The sequence below is a fragment of the Lactuca sativa genome, chromosome 1, assembly GCF_002870075.4.
Source record: "Lactuca sativa cultivar Salinas chromosome 1, Lsat_Salinas_v11, whole genome shotgun sequence".
Taxonomy (NCBI): Eukaryota; Viridiplantae; Streptophyta; class Magnoliopsida; order Asterales; family Asteraceae; genus Lactuca; species Lactuca sativa.
Window position 1 is genome coordinate 244,277,454 of NC_056623.2, and position 15,759 is coordinate 244,293,212.

Sequence of the window (15,759 nt, forward strand, 5' to 3'; positions counted from 1 at the left end):
GTTGTTTGAACAAATGTTTAAATTTATTGCTCACAAAACTTCGTTCTGCTCCGGTATCAAATAGGATGCATGCATAAGTGTGGTTTAGGAGGAACATACCGGTAATGACAGCGGGATCCTAAACTGCTTCTCCCTAACCCATGATCAACACCCTTCCTGTTCCTCCATTTCCAGGATTGTTGTTGTTGGGGCAGTTTCGACGGAAATACCCATTTCTTCCACATCCATAGCAGGTGTGGCTGGGTCCTGCATTGTTGCTGCCATTGTCGATGTTGTTGTTGTTGCGATTATTGTTGTTGTTGTTTCCCTGTTGTTGGTTCTGTGGAGGGTAGGTTTTGCAATACCATGCCATGTGACCCTTCCGATTGCAACTGGTGCACTGTATCTCTCTGTATTCTCCATTATGATGGAGACCGCACTTGTTGCACTTGGGAAGATTATCAGAATAAGGCCTAGGGGCACTTGGAGCAGCTGAGGCTGGAGCATGTGGTGCGGGTGGAACTTGAGTGGTCGCAGCATTAACTGCCACTGTTTGCTACTTCTTGGATGCTTCGGAGCCTTGACGTCCCTTCCTCTTATTGTTATTCCCCTTTTTGTTGTCATTTTCCTTCTTACCTTTAGCATCCACTGGCTTCTCACCCTTCTTGTTGTTGTGGTCATACAACTTCTTGGCCAATCTCTTGGCACTGTCGAAAGTTTCGGGATTTGCAGCTATCACGTTCCCTTGGATCGGGGAGATTAGTCCGCAGATGAATCGCTCGAGCTTCTTTCCTTCTGAGGTGATCATGCCAGGGCATAGCAAGGACAGTTCGCTAAACCTTGATATGTATGCATCTATATCAGCGTTTCGGACGGTTAGATTCCACAACTCTTGTTCCATTTTCTGAATTTCGCCACGAGGGCAGTACTCAGCAATCAACATTTCTTTCATCTCTGCCCATGGCATGGAATTGGCTACGGGGAGTGTCATGGCTTCCACTTGTCCGTTCCACCAAGTGAGCGCTTGGTTAATGAAAGTTCATGCGGAAAAATTCACCTTCATCTCCTTAGGGCATTCACATATCTCGAACACCGGTTCCACCTTCTCGATCCATCGTTTCAGGGTGATCATTACTCCAGTGTCGTTAAAGGTTCGTGGTTTGGCGTTGGTGAAGTCCTTGTAGGATCATGTCTTGGTAGGTCCTTGATTTATCCCATTGTTCGAACTTCTAGCCCCTTGTCCGTTGACTCCTCCATTGTTCCTTTGGTGAATTTGCGCCATAGTTGCGGTGACTGCAGAAGATACCGCTGCCTGAAATGCAACGGAGTTGATCTCGGGCAGGATTGGCTCAGGGTTTCCACGGGTTGTTCATTGAGGCATCTTTCTGCCACGGAACGGAAAGCTGTTGAGTGACTGTGCTTTTTTTGAGATTGTGTTCCTATAAGCTAGGTGTATGGCACGAACTTAAGTAATTTCACAAATTAGCAGACAATGATGGATATGTAACACATAGTAGATTATAACTGTTGGGTTTTGAGCATTCTAACACTTCCTAAGTGTACATGCAACCCTAAATACCTTGGATCTATGTTTTCTCTATTATACATGCAAATAAGAACTTCCAAGGTATTATTCTAATCTAGCATACAAAACAATAACTATAGCAAGATAGAATACATACCTCTTTGGTGTAGACAATCTTCATGTAGCTTGAGTGCCTAGTGCCCCAAGTGTGACACCTCAAATGGAATCACAATCATCAAAACACTTGGAATGACTTGAGAGAATTCTACACTCTTCAAAATCGGCTAGCCCTTTCTTCACTATCTCTAGTGGCCAATTTTTCCTTAATAATAAGATGCTTATATAGTTACACAATTAGGGTAAACTCTTAATTGTCATGGCTTTCCATTTCCTTGGATCCATGGGTACAAATACACCATGGAGCATCCATGGACCATCCTATGGGTTTTAGCCCAACTTGATTATCCATGGAGCATTAGCCCACTATACAAGTATGGATGATTTACACAATCAACCCATATATTTAATTAGTCTTCTTTTGATCACTTAATTAATCCTAGATTAATTCTTGATCAATACTAATTAAATAATCTTATTATTCTTATTATTAATATACTAGAACTTATAATATATTAATAACCATAAGTGTCTTATTTCTCTCATTCAAGTGCATGATGGTATGCAACCCAAATGGACCATGCCGGGTCGGGTCAAGTCTTACCAAATATAGTTATGGACTTAGACATTAATCCAACAGTCTCCCACTTGGATAAGTCTAAAACTATTATTGCGTATGACTTCAGGAACCAACCGGCAATCGTAGCTCTCAAAAGCTTCTGTCGAACTCTGACCTTGTCGATGAACTCTGACCTTTGTCAGTGACTTGTCCATTAGATAAGGGATCATATATTCCTCCATTCTAGATATCATATGGACTGAGACATGGATTATAATCATTCTCTCTGTCCATTTGTTGTTTCCCGATTTCCGATTTATGACAACTGACTAATTGAACAAATCAAATCAGTCCTGGCCCGGCCGAGCACTTCCATTTGTCATCATTAAATCATCGAGGGGCCCACAGATATCGCTTTTATCCCGAAGGTAAAAGGAACGGATAAACTTCGACTCATATGGCTTGTTCTACTACTTGTTGAATCATACACAAAGGCACGTTTTATAGCACAGAGTTACCAAATGAGGTTTCGTGCAATCAATGTACTATCAACTCATAGTAACAACTCATATCTCTAGGTTTGAAGAATATAAGATATTATCGTCTCATGATCACTCGTGATAAAATCCATGAAGTGATTCCAATGAGCGCGGGTTGAATCCAATACTCAGAACTTATGAGCACTCATGAGTGTTGTAGCCCTTTGTCCAACACCTTAGACCTCTACAAGCCAACCCATGACAGTCTTAATTCATATCTACTTCCAACATATGACCGACTGTGGATGTTTGAATAACTTAGTAATTCAGGAAGAATAACCCAGTTTATTCGGGAAGTCAAAACATGCAAAATAAAACACAATAATAATTGAATCCAATATGGTATCAACCCTTTGAACATAAATAAAACACCTTTTATTTATCACCATATGATTACACATTATTCATTGTATACTGTTTCAGCTATCAACTTTATTCTTGAGTTTAAAACAATAGTTGTCCCATGCTCCAAGCATGTACACTATGTTTTCTTAAACACTAGTCATGCCACACACCAAGTATGCATACTATGTTTGTCTATGATCTTTACTTTGTGAACTAGATCAATTGAACATAACTTCAATGATTCTCTTTTCACACTCCCAAATCCTTACTGCAAATGCAAGAATTCCAAATTCATGCCATTTACAGAAATCTGTTAGATTCTAAACTTATATGCATTGATCCTCTTGTAACGATTATGCACAAAGTCACAAAGACTTGGCAACAATCATTACAGAGTATTCCAAAGGAGATCAACTCCTTGGAAATATCCTTCTTGCATTAAGTTTCCTTAATCTTACACAGATTGAAAATTCTAACTTTGAAACATTTCCAGATTCCATTTTGACTATCACTTCTGAACAAGAGTTGCCTCCTTACAGATTATGTCAATATGGTCCTTCCAGAATTATCACTATACTTCTAATTGTCCTTGAGTAACCAATCTTTGGTAAACCTTAGATTGTCCTCGACAATTGTTTAATCCCTTTAGTCATATCCAGTTCTAAACCTTTTCCCTTCTTAATGCCCCAGGCATTTGGAAAATTTTAGAACGGATGAATATAGCACATGTAATCGATCCTATATCCGAAGCGTATGGGACACGATTCATGATGTCTTACATAAAGACTAAACCAGTCTTTTGCTATAATATTTCCATTTCAATTTGCCAAGTTCTCATAATTCAGATTATGAAAAGGGATGCCGTAATCATAATCGAATTTTAGAACGCAAATAATGGACCCATATACAGAATTTCCTTATGTTGAGCCATTCCAACATGAAATTCATATATATCCTTGACTAAATGATTAAAACCTCACGATCTAAGCTTATAGATTTGAGATGAAGCATAATTTCCTCTCCCTTAATTATAGCAAAACAACTTTTTCCCAATTGAAACTTTTGTTTTCTATAATTAACATTGCTAACTTGCAATACTTATCATAATTATCATGCTCCCACTAACATGATGATTATTAGCATAACACTTATGCTCCCACTAGCTTTGACATGTACTTAGAAATCAGCTGGACAGTCTGAAATTTAGATTCATACACCCTTTCCGTAGATAGCTCACCTATGTGTCTAAGCAATTTCAAGAACCATGAAAAGGGATACCGTAATCATGGTCTCAATTGCTTAGGCATTTGCCATTTCTCACAAGTCCATGTTAGTGTGCCGGTTAACCACACGCGCTCCACTAACGACTTTTGAAAATGCAAATAACACAATTGATATCTTCGTAAAATCTACTTAGTGAAAGCGTTTCCTCACCATCATTTTCATGAATCGGAGAGAAACCTTATGACACTTAGATTTATATGGTGTATGAGTTCCTACTCATATGAATTTGTCAAACCATAATCACAAGACAAAGATAATGACAAATCCAAAACCATATGGATTGAACTCAATCTTAACTTCTTGCCACCTGGCAGCTCAAGGGCCTGCCATTGCTTCCAAGTTGTTATGCAACAAACTGAGAACTCTAAGAACTCATATGCAAAGCCAACTTTAACTGGAATGGGCACAGTTATGTCAACACGATAGGTTATAAACCTCAAGTCGTGTGCTAGTGAAGAACTTCAGGTTTTATTCTTGATTATTTCTTGAGACTTTCAAGACCTTTAAGACTCCCACTGTCCTCTTGACATATAAGACTCCCTTGTCAAACATCCAAGAGATAGTGTGGATTCTAATCAAGAAAAACACTTTACCCAATTGGCCTAAGTTGGTCTTTGTTTTATCCAAAACATCACAACTTACCAATTTCAAATGTACAAGAGTAGAAATCTTTTACTCTTACATTTGACAAGTGTCTTAAACCTTCTTTAAGACATGTCACTCAAATGACAATCTTGGAGTATGACTCTAAGACTTGTATTGGAACGAAGTATGACTCATCTTCTTGATTTAACCATTTCAACAATTCAAGTTCCTCTTCTTAGTCATAAGAATGCACTAAGATTTCCTTAGAGAACTAATTTTGATATGGTTTCTTAATCATTAAGATGATCACAAAACTGATACTAAAGTACTCTCCCATCTTTTCAGATATGAGAAACTTTTATCCTTCTACCTAATTTGATTCTTCTTATTCGCCCTGCCATACATTGGAACCTTTTCCAATGTCTCAGAGTTACACTTAAGCTTGTAAGTATAATCATATTTACTGAGCTTTAGTAAACTATGACGAATAGTCTTATCAATCTTTTGTGGTGGACTTAATCAGTGCACAAGAATATGTACTCGATCCCTTAGTCCTTTACTTGACTCACACATCCATGTGGCCGAGTAATTAGTCTTAATTTTCCAAAACTTGAAAGTTCTCATTCATCATGCTATACGACTTGCATGATTCCAAGTTCCGGTCCAATTGAAACTTGGGTGATGAGAATCTTTCCTTATTTGGTAAATCTAGACACTACCACAAATGAAAGAATCAATTTCATATTTCCACTCTTGCTCTTAATGGAATCATATAAGCAACAAAAATTTCCATAGATGCCATTGTAAGGATATTTTAAAATAAATAAAATCAAAAATTTTCTTTTATTTTAGAACTTTGTGGAAAAACTTATCCTTACAATCCATATGAAAACTTGTTGTTATCTATTCCTAGGCAATATCTCATAACTCCTAAGAAGTAGCTCAAGAATCCGATCTTCAAACTACGCGATAGAAATCCATCTACGCCATCAGATTCAAAATATTCTTTCTTTAAGTTTCTTCACTTTTCTTTGATTCTTAAAACATCACCATGTGACCTAGTCACATCATGTATCAGGAATCTCAGAATAGAAACTTAGCAAAGTTAGATAGTGGAATTTACCTGAAGTAGAGTCAAACTTATTGACTTTAACATCCTTAGGTAAATTTGGCAGCTTCACAACCAATGCCCCTTCCCTTGGCAATATAAACATATGGACCCTTTGATAATGGTACACGGGACTATCACAGACTTAGCTTTTCTCTTTACCATTTGGTCAACCGAGTTGACTATGGCCGATCCCTTTCCATTGGGAAGAGAATGCTTTACTGGATATCCAATGTCATCATTGTCAATGTCTATAAAGTTTTAGGAAGTTGATCTTAGCAAATAGATAAGATCATTAAGGGTCTTGTCATAGTCTGTTTCATAGGTGTCCCAAAGGAACTCACTATGTGACTTAGAAAGTGATTGAACCACCAACTTTCTCAAGACTTTGACACCCAACTCTCTCGGCTTGTCAATATGTGACTACATCTCCAAGATGTGTTCACACCTAGACCTTGCCTTGCCAATAGGGCTTGAGTGACCTTAAACTTTTCAAGAACTTGTGGGTTGGGGAGAATAATTGGAGGAGGTGAAAGAAGTATGATTTCCAAAGGACATCATCTTCATTTAGGAAACCTTGTTTCACTAGATTTGGGAAGATCATAGGTGTCTATTACAGACATCTTTTGGGAGATATTCAAGATAGTTGATTTAAAGTCCTTAATATGACACCCAATATGAAATATTAAGGGTAGGACCCAATAAACTATTTTATAACTTAGAAGAGGTATGCCGTAATCCAAGCTATAAAATATTTGAAGGTAGGTGAATGATGATTCACCAATTTCCACCAAGATAAATGAAATGAATTATTAGGTTTTAATTGGTTTTGAAACTCCTAGATCTTTGAGATTCATTGAACTTTTCAAAGGCATGTTTCAATCTCGAGTGTGCCCTTCAGGTTTTGTGACTGGGATGCCGAGGATCACAAAACAAGGTGTGAAGTAACCATGCAAATCACTTGGTACCCTTAATAAATTACCCCTCAATCGATGTGCCGGTTAACCACACACGCTCCATCGATACAATGATAAATATTAAGTCACCCTTTACCTACCTTGTTAAGTCCAAGTTAGTGTGCCGGTTAACCACACACGCTCCACTAACGACTTAGACAAAGTGTAAAGTGTAATTTCATGGGTTAGCACCTTATTCACATTTTTCCTAAGTAACTAAGATTGGGTATTATTAAGAGTTTAGTTACTTAGTATTATCATTAATACTTTTAATGAAGGGAGAATTCTAGTCCTGTCAAACCCGTTCGGCTAACGACCCTCCACCAGTCAAGCAAGCGGTGGGTGAGAGTGGACACCCATTAAGTTGCCATTTTATAGGCAACAACCTTATACCCACCTTATAGACCGGCTTCGTGAATGAGGCGTACTAGCGGTAAGACTGACTTTACTCTTATACATATATATATTATTAACTTATAATATTATAAAGTATAAGGGTTGAATTTTAACTTTTAAAATTCTAAGGGCTAACTTGGAATTAAAGTATTCATAAGTGAAAACTTTACAAATTCCAAAACTTGAGGGCAAGTTTTGAAACTATTCAAAACTAATTAATTCCATAACTTATGTGTTTAAAGTAGTTTTAATCCAAAAACTCTTCAAGTTCCATAACTTGAGGACAAGTTATGGAAGACTTTAAACTAATAAAAAAATTAACTTTTCTTTATTTTATAACTTATGGAATTAATTAAGGTTACACCTTTTTTTTATTTTATTTTATTTTATTAAATGAAGAGACTCTTGGTCCTCCATAACTTGAGGACAAGTTATGGAGTCATAAAACCTTTTAATTAGAACTAGACTCTTCATTTTTGTAACCTTTGCCATTTTTTATGAGTTTTATGATTCTTAAATGTGACTTTTCATATAACTTGAGGACAAGTTACAAAAACACATTTTAGAATCAATTCTTAGATTAATTTGGATTAAAATCAACTATCACATAATTTTATTCATTAATCTAAATTTACTCATAAAACAAGGTAACACAAAAAACTTTTGGTGATCCATAACTTATTCTTAAGTTATGGAATCCTTTAAAACATTAACACCAAATTTTGTAACTCCAAAAAAACTTTGAATCAGTTTTTTTTTTTAAAACCTTTTCATATCCATAACTTATGGATGTTTCAAAAAATAAAACTCTTTAGATCAAACTTTTAAAACTAATAAAATAATCATATTATTTTATCTTTTATTAAATTTGACCTAATTCAACTCATAAAGCAAATTATTCAAATTTTACAAATAATTAGTTTTTCACAAGAACAAGTAATTATCTTAAAATTTGACAAACTTCATGTTTTTTTTTCAACTTTGAAAATAAAATATTTGCATCAATATAACAGAAAACAACCCGTGGCTCTGATACCACTGTTGGGTTTTGAGCATTCTAACACTTCCTAAGTGTACATGCAACCCTAAATACCTTGGATCTATGTTTTCTCTATTATACATGCAAATAAGAACTTCCAAGGTATTATTCTAATCTAGCATACAAAACAATAACTATAGCAAGATAGAATACATACCTCTTTGGTGTAGACAATCTTCATGTAGCTTGAGTGCCTAGTGCCCCAAGTGTGACACCTCAAATGGAATCACAATCATCAAAACACTTGGAATGACTTGAGAGAATTCTACACTCTTCAAAATCGGCTAGCCCTTTCTTCACTATCTCTAGTGGCCGATTTTTCCTCAATAATAAGATGCTTATATAGTTACACAATTAGGGTAAACTCTTAATTGTCATGGCTTTCCATTTCCTTGGATCCATGGGTACAAATACACCATGGAGCATCCATGGACCATCCTATGGGTTTTAGCCCAACTTGATTATCCATGGAGCATTAGCCCACTATACAAGTATGGATGATTTACACAATCAACCCATATATTTAATTAGTCTTCTTTTGATCACTTAATTAATCCTAGATTAATTCTTGATCAATACTAATTAAATAATCTTATTATTCTTATTATTAATATACTAGAACTTATAATATATTAATAACCATAAGTGTCTTATTTCTCTCATTCAAGTGCATGATGGTATGCAACCCAAATGGACCATGCCGGGTCGGGTCAAGTCTTACCAAATATAGTTATGGACTTAGACATTAATCCAACAATAACATCATAGTAAAACATATAAAAATTTTCATTAATATTATCCGCACTTTTATACATGAAATTTTTTCTCGAAAGAGCATACATAAGCGGTACAAGTTCGGCAGCATAACAACTCTATGAGTAGTGTAGTCAATTAAACATAGAGTCGGGGTACATAGCATAGATCCTAGTGACATAGTAAGATTAGTCTATCCCTATCACTCTATGGAGCGCCCTATGACAACAGCAAGATCATATGCCGAAGTGTTGAGCCAACAACTGAGCCATCTCAGTCATTTCTCCAATGACCTCATCCCTCCCATGCTCAGCTCGCACTGCACGTGCTTCCATGGCAAATAGCTGTTGTTGCAGGGAGGCGATATCAGCTTCGTGGTAGCGATTCTCCCTTGCGGGATTCACTAGTGGGGCGGCGTGATACTGCTGCGCCTCGCTGACAGGTGACGTGGCGTGGTCCTTGCCTGAGTCTTGTTCTTCCTCCATGTCATCATCGGCCTCTTCAAATTCATAGTTAGTGTTCGTGTACTCGTTAGGCCCAACGTCGTGTGCTTCCCCTTGATCTCCTTCAGGGTCATCTTCAAGCATCCCCTGAGCCACCAAGACCTGATGAAACTGAATGCCCTGCCGCTTGTGACAACCCGAAATTTCCATTCGGTCAAACCCTAAAAGTCAACCACTTCGTATCGTAAATTAATATCATTATTTCTTATTTTTAAGAAATATAAAGTTTGTTTGATTATTTTAATATTATTTTTATACGAACGGGTGAAAGAAAGTGTCGTCTCGGGTTTTAAAATTTTAAAACCGCAAACACCTCGTGTCTTAGAAACTCTTGGCCAAACTATTTCATTTGTGTCAAAAATTCATACCAAAATCCGAAAACTCATACTTATCCATGAGTTTACTCCTTAAGTCTAGTCAATAGGAGTTTACTCCCCATTTATCCAAAAGAGTAAGCTCCCAAAAGAGTAAACTCAAGAAACACTCTCAAGTATCAAACTAGAAACAATTCGAAATCTTCAATCTTGTAAGTGTTCTAACCATTTCAAGTTAGTAACACACTTAATCTAGTGTTTGTGCATCTATTCATCCATTCACTTTTGTGTTTTGATTAGATTTCCAAAAACACCAAGAACACCAAGAACACACACTAAGTGTTCTTGGACTTTTAGCATACTTCAAGCTTCCTTATAGTAAGTACTTCACTCCTTGAGTCTTATTGAGTTAGTATTACAAGTTAGCAACAAGAAAATATGCCAAGAACACATGGAACAAGGTGTTCACGGTCCAAGAAGGTTCTTGGGCCGTAAACACCATATAAGGCACCAAAGTGTGCCTAAGTCACAAATCTAAGCCCTAGTTGGATGTTTAAACCTTCCTTAACATGTTTGAACCTTCCCTTGATGATTTTAAGCCATGAAAAACACCAAATGGTTCCATGATCATGTGTTTACGGTTTAGGGATCTTCCAAAACTGTAAACACCCTAAAGTGTGTCTAAATGGGTGATTTTCCTTCCTTAGGCTTAGAAACTAGCACACACCCTTACCTAATTGTGTTAGGGACTTGAAAACATGGAAATACACTTCTCCATAAGGGTTTACGGTAGTAAAACCAAAGGAAAATGCCATGAGGCCGTAAACTCCTCAAAGGGGGTATTTTATTGCCCTAGTCCACTCTAAAGGCCAAACCACTTTGTAGAATTGCTTAAAAAGGATTGCTAAACCACAAAACAACACCTAGTCATTAGGACTAGAGTTTACGACTGTAAACTCTAGAGTGTACTGCCATAAACTCTTTGATTTATGACATCAAAACCGTAAACTCCAAGGTAGTTTACCCTTGAACCCCAAACACCATAGCAAGGTCCTTTAGCACTTAGATGCAATCCTTATGGATTGTAGCACTTATATAAGGTGTTTTACATGCCTTAGGATGTCTTAACTTTGTCTATTAGTGGTTTAAATTCTAATTGAATACATATATGTGTGATTATATGTTAACTAGGATCAGTGAGTGTGAACAACTCTTCACTTGTCACCTACCTATCCTGCATCAGTCAGTACACCCAAACCACCACCTACAAGTGAGTTCATACCTCTAAATCAATGTTTTAAATGATTTTAAATGCTTTAATATGGGGGAATACAAGTAGAAAACTGTTGGGTTTTGAGCATTCTAACACTCCTAAGTGTACATGCAACCCTAAATACCTTGGATCTATGTTTTCTCTATTATACATGCAAATAAGAACATCCAAGGTATTATCCTAATCTAGCATACAAAACAATGACTATAGCAAGATAGAATACATACCTCTTTGGTGTAGAAAGTCTTCATGAAGCTTTAAGAGCTTAGCCCCAATAGTGTGGAAGCCTCAAGTGGAATCACAAATCACCAAGACACCTTGGAAGACTTTAGAGAATATAGATACTTGGTTCTCTCTAGTGAAATTGGCTAGCCCTTCTTAGTGTACCACACTAGTGCCAATTTCACCAACCAAGGACATCTTTATATAGTGTGGAGGATTAGGGTTAAACCCTAATACCCATGACCTTTCATTTCCTAGGATCCATGGGTTAAACACTCCATGGACTATCCATGAAAGCTTAGCCCAACCTAAATGAACTTGGCCCATTCCATATATATAAGAGTCCATATTTAATTAATTCCTTTTGATCACTTAATTAATTATAAATTAATTCTTGATCAATACTAATTAAATAATATTATTCCATAATAATATATTAGAACTTATAATATATTAATATTAATCATAAACATACTATTCTCAAAAGATTATCCATATAAATTGTGTCGGTGAAGTGCAACCCAAATGGACCATGTCGGGTCGGGTCAAGTACATACCAAATATAGTTATGGACTTAGACATTAATCCAACAGTCTCCCACTTGGATAAGTCTAAAACTATTATTGCGTATGACTTCAAACCTAACTGGCAATCGTAGCTCTTAAAGCCGCTGTCGAACTCTGATCTTGTCAACGAACTTGTCCATTAGATAAGGGATCATATATTCCTCCATTCTAGATATCATATGGACTGAGACATGGATTATAATCATTCTCTCTGTCCATTTGTTGTTTCCCGATTTCCGATTTATGACGACTGACTAATTGAACAAATCAAATTAGTTCTTGCTCGGCCGAGCACTTCCATTCGTCATCATCAAATCATCGAGGGGCCCACAGATATCTTTATCCCGAAGGTAAAAGGAATGGATAAACTTCGACTCATATGGCTTGTTCTACTACTTGTTGAATCATACACAAAGGCACGTTTTATAGCACCGAGTTACCAAATGCGTTTTCGTGCAATCAATGTACAACCAACTCATAGTAACAACTCATATCTCTAGGTTTGAGGAATATAAGATATTATCATCTCATGATCACTCGTGATAAAATCCATGAAGTGATTTCAATGAGCGCAGGTTGAATCCAATACTCAGAACTTATGAGCACTCATGAGTGTTGTCGCCCTTTGTCCAACACCTTAGACCTCTACAAGCCAACCCATGACAGTCTTGATTCATATCTACTTCCAACATATGACCGACTGTGAATGGTTGAATCCAATATGGTATCAAAAGCTAGTTTATTCGGGAAGTCAAAACATGCAAAGTGAAACACAATAATAATTGAATCCAATATAGTATCAAAACCTATGAACATAAATAAAACACCTTTTATTTATCACCATATGATTACACATTATTGTTTGTATACTGTTTCATCTATCAACTTTATTATTGAATTTAAAACAATAGTAGTCCCATGCTCCAAGCATGTACACTATGTTTTCTAAACACTAGTCATGCCATACACCAAGTATGCATACTATGTTTGTCTATGATCTTTACTTTGTGAACTAGATCAATTGAACATAACTTCAATGATTCTTTTTTCACACTCCCAAATCCTTACTGCAAATACAAGAATTCCAAATTCAAGTCATTTACTGAAATCTGTTAGATTCTAAACTTATATGCATTGATCCTCTTGTACTGATTATGCACAAAGTCAGAAAGACTCGACAACAATCATTACAGAGTATTCCAAAGGAGATCAACTCCTTGGAAACATCCTTCTTGCATTAAGTTTCCTAATCTTAAACAGATTGAAAATTCTAACATTGAAACATTACCAGAATCCATTTTGACTATCACTTCTGAACAAGAGTTGCCTCCTTACAAACTATGTCAATATGGTCCTTCCAGAATTATCACTATACTTCCAACTGTCCTTGAGCAACCAATCTTTGGTAAACCTTAGATTGTTCTCGAGAATTGTTTAATCCTTTTAGTCATATCCAGTTCTAAACCTTTTCCCTTCTTAATGCCCCATGCATTTGGAAAATTTTAGAAAGGATGAATATAGCACATGTAATCGATCCTATATTCGAAGCATATGGGAATCGATTCATGATGTCTCACATAAAGACTAAACCAGTATTTTGCTATAACATTTCCATTTCAATTTGCCAAGATCTCATAATTCAGATTATGAAAAGGGATGTCGTAATCATAATCGATGTTTAGAACGCAAATAATGGACCCATATACAGAATTTCCTTATGTTGAGCCATTCCAACATGAAAATCATATATATTTCCTTGACTAAATGATTAAAACCTCACGATCTAAGCTTATAGATTTGAGATGAAGTATAATTTCCTCTCCCTTAATTATAGCAAAACAACTCTTTCCCAGTTGAAACTTTTGTTTTCTATAATTAACATTGCTAGCTTGCAACCTTTATCATAATTATCATTCTCCCACTAACATGATGATTACTCGCATAACACTTATGCTCCCACTAGCTTTGACATGTACTCAGAAATCAGTTGACTTTCTTACCAAAGTTCTGATTTCTGATACTAGATTGTTTTGATAAAACTTTATCAAAATCATACACCTTCCCTTAGATAGCACACTTGTGTGTCTAAACAATTATGAAGAGGGATGCCGTAATCATAATGGTTAGCCCTTTTTGCCACTTCTCACAAGTCCAGGTTAGTGTGCCGGTAAACCACACACGCTCCACTAACGATTTTGAGAATGCAAATATCACAATTGCTATCTAGCTAAAATCTACTTAGTGAAAGTGTTTCCTCACCATCATTTTCATGAATCAGAGAGAAACCTTATGACACTTAGATTTAATGGTGTATGTGTTCTTATCCATGTGAATTGTCAAAACCATAGACACAAGGCAAGGATAATGACAAATCCAAACCCATATGGATTGAACTCAATCTTAACTTCTTGCCACCTGGTAGCTCAAGGGCTTACCATTGCTTCCAAGTTGTTATGCAACCAATTGAGAACTCTAAGAACTCATATGCAAATCCAACTTTAACTGGAATGGGAACAGAATATGTCAACACGATAGGTTATAAACCTCAAGTCGTGTGCTAGTGAAGAACTTCAGATTTTATTCTTGATTAGTTCTTGAGACTTTCAAGACCTTTAAGACTCCCACTGTCCTCTTGACATATAAGACTTTCCTGTCAGATATTCAAGAGATAGTGTGGATTCTAATCAAGACAAACACAATTTGCCTAAGTTGGTCTTTGTTTTATCCAAAACATCACAACTTACCAATTTCAAATGTACAAGAGTAGAAAACTTTTACTCTTACATTTGACAAGTGTTTTAAACCTTCTTTAAGACATTTCACTCAATTTACAATCTTGGAGTATGACTCTAAGACTTGTATTGGAACGAAGTATGACTCATCTTCTTGATTTAACCATTTCAACAATTCAAGTTCCTCTTCTTAGTCACAAGAATGCACTAAGATTTTCCTTAGAGAACTAATTTTGATATGGTTTCTTAATCATTAAGATGATCACAAAACTGATTCTAAAGTACTCTCCCATCTTTTAAGATTTGAGAAACTTTTATCCTTCTGCCTAATTTCATTCTTCTTATTCGCTCTGCCATACATTGGAACCTTTTCCAATATCTCAGAGTTACACTTAAGCTTGTAAGTATAATCATGTTTACTGAGCTTTAGTAAACTATGACGAATAGTCTTGTCAATCTTTTGTGGTGGACTTAATCAGTGCACAAGAATGTGTACTCGATCCCTTAGTCCTCTACTTGACTCACACATCCATGTGAACGAGTAATTAGTCTTAATTTTCCAATACTTGAAAATTCTCATTCATCATGCTATACAACTTGCATGATTCCAAGTTCCGGTCCAATTGAAACTTGGGTGATGAAAATCTTTCCTTATTTGGTAAATTTTGACATTACCACAAATGAAAGAATCAATTTCATATTTCCACTCTTGCTATTATTGGAATCATATAAGCAACAATTTTTTTCTCAAATGCCATTGTAAGGATATTTTAAAATAAATAAAATCTAAAATTTTTCTTTTATTTTAAAACTTTGCGGAAAAACTTATCCTTACAATCCATATGAAAACTTGTTGTTATCTATTCCTAAGCAATATCTCATAACTCCTAAGAAGCAGCTCAAGAATCTGATCTTCAAACTACGCGTTAGAAATCCATCTACGCGATCAGATTCAGCATATTCT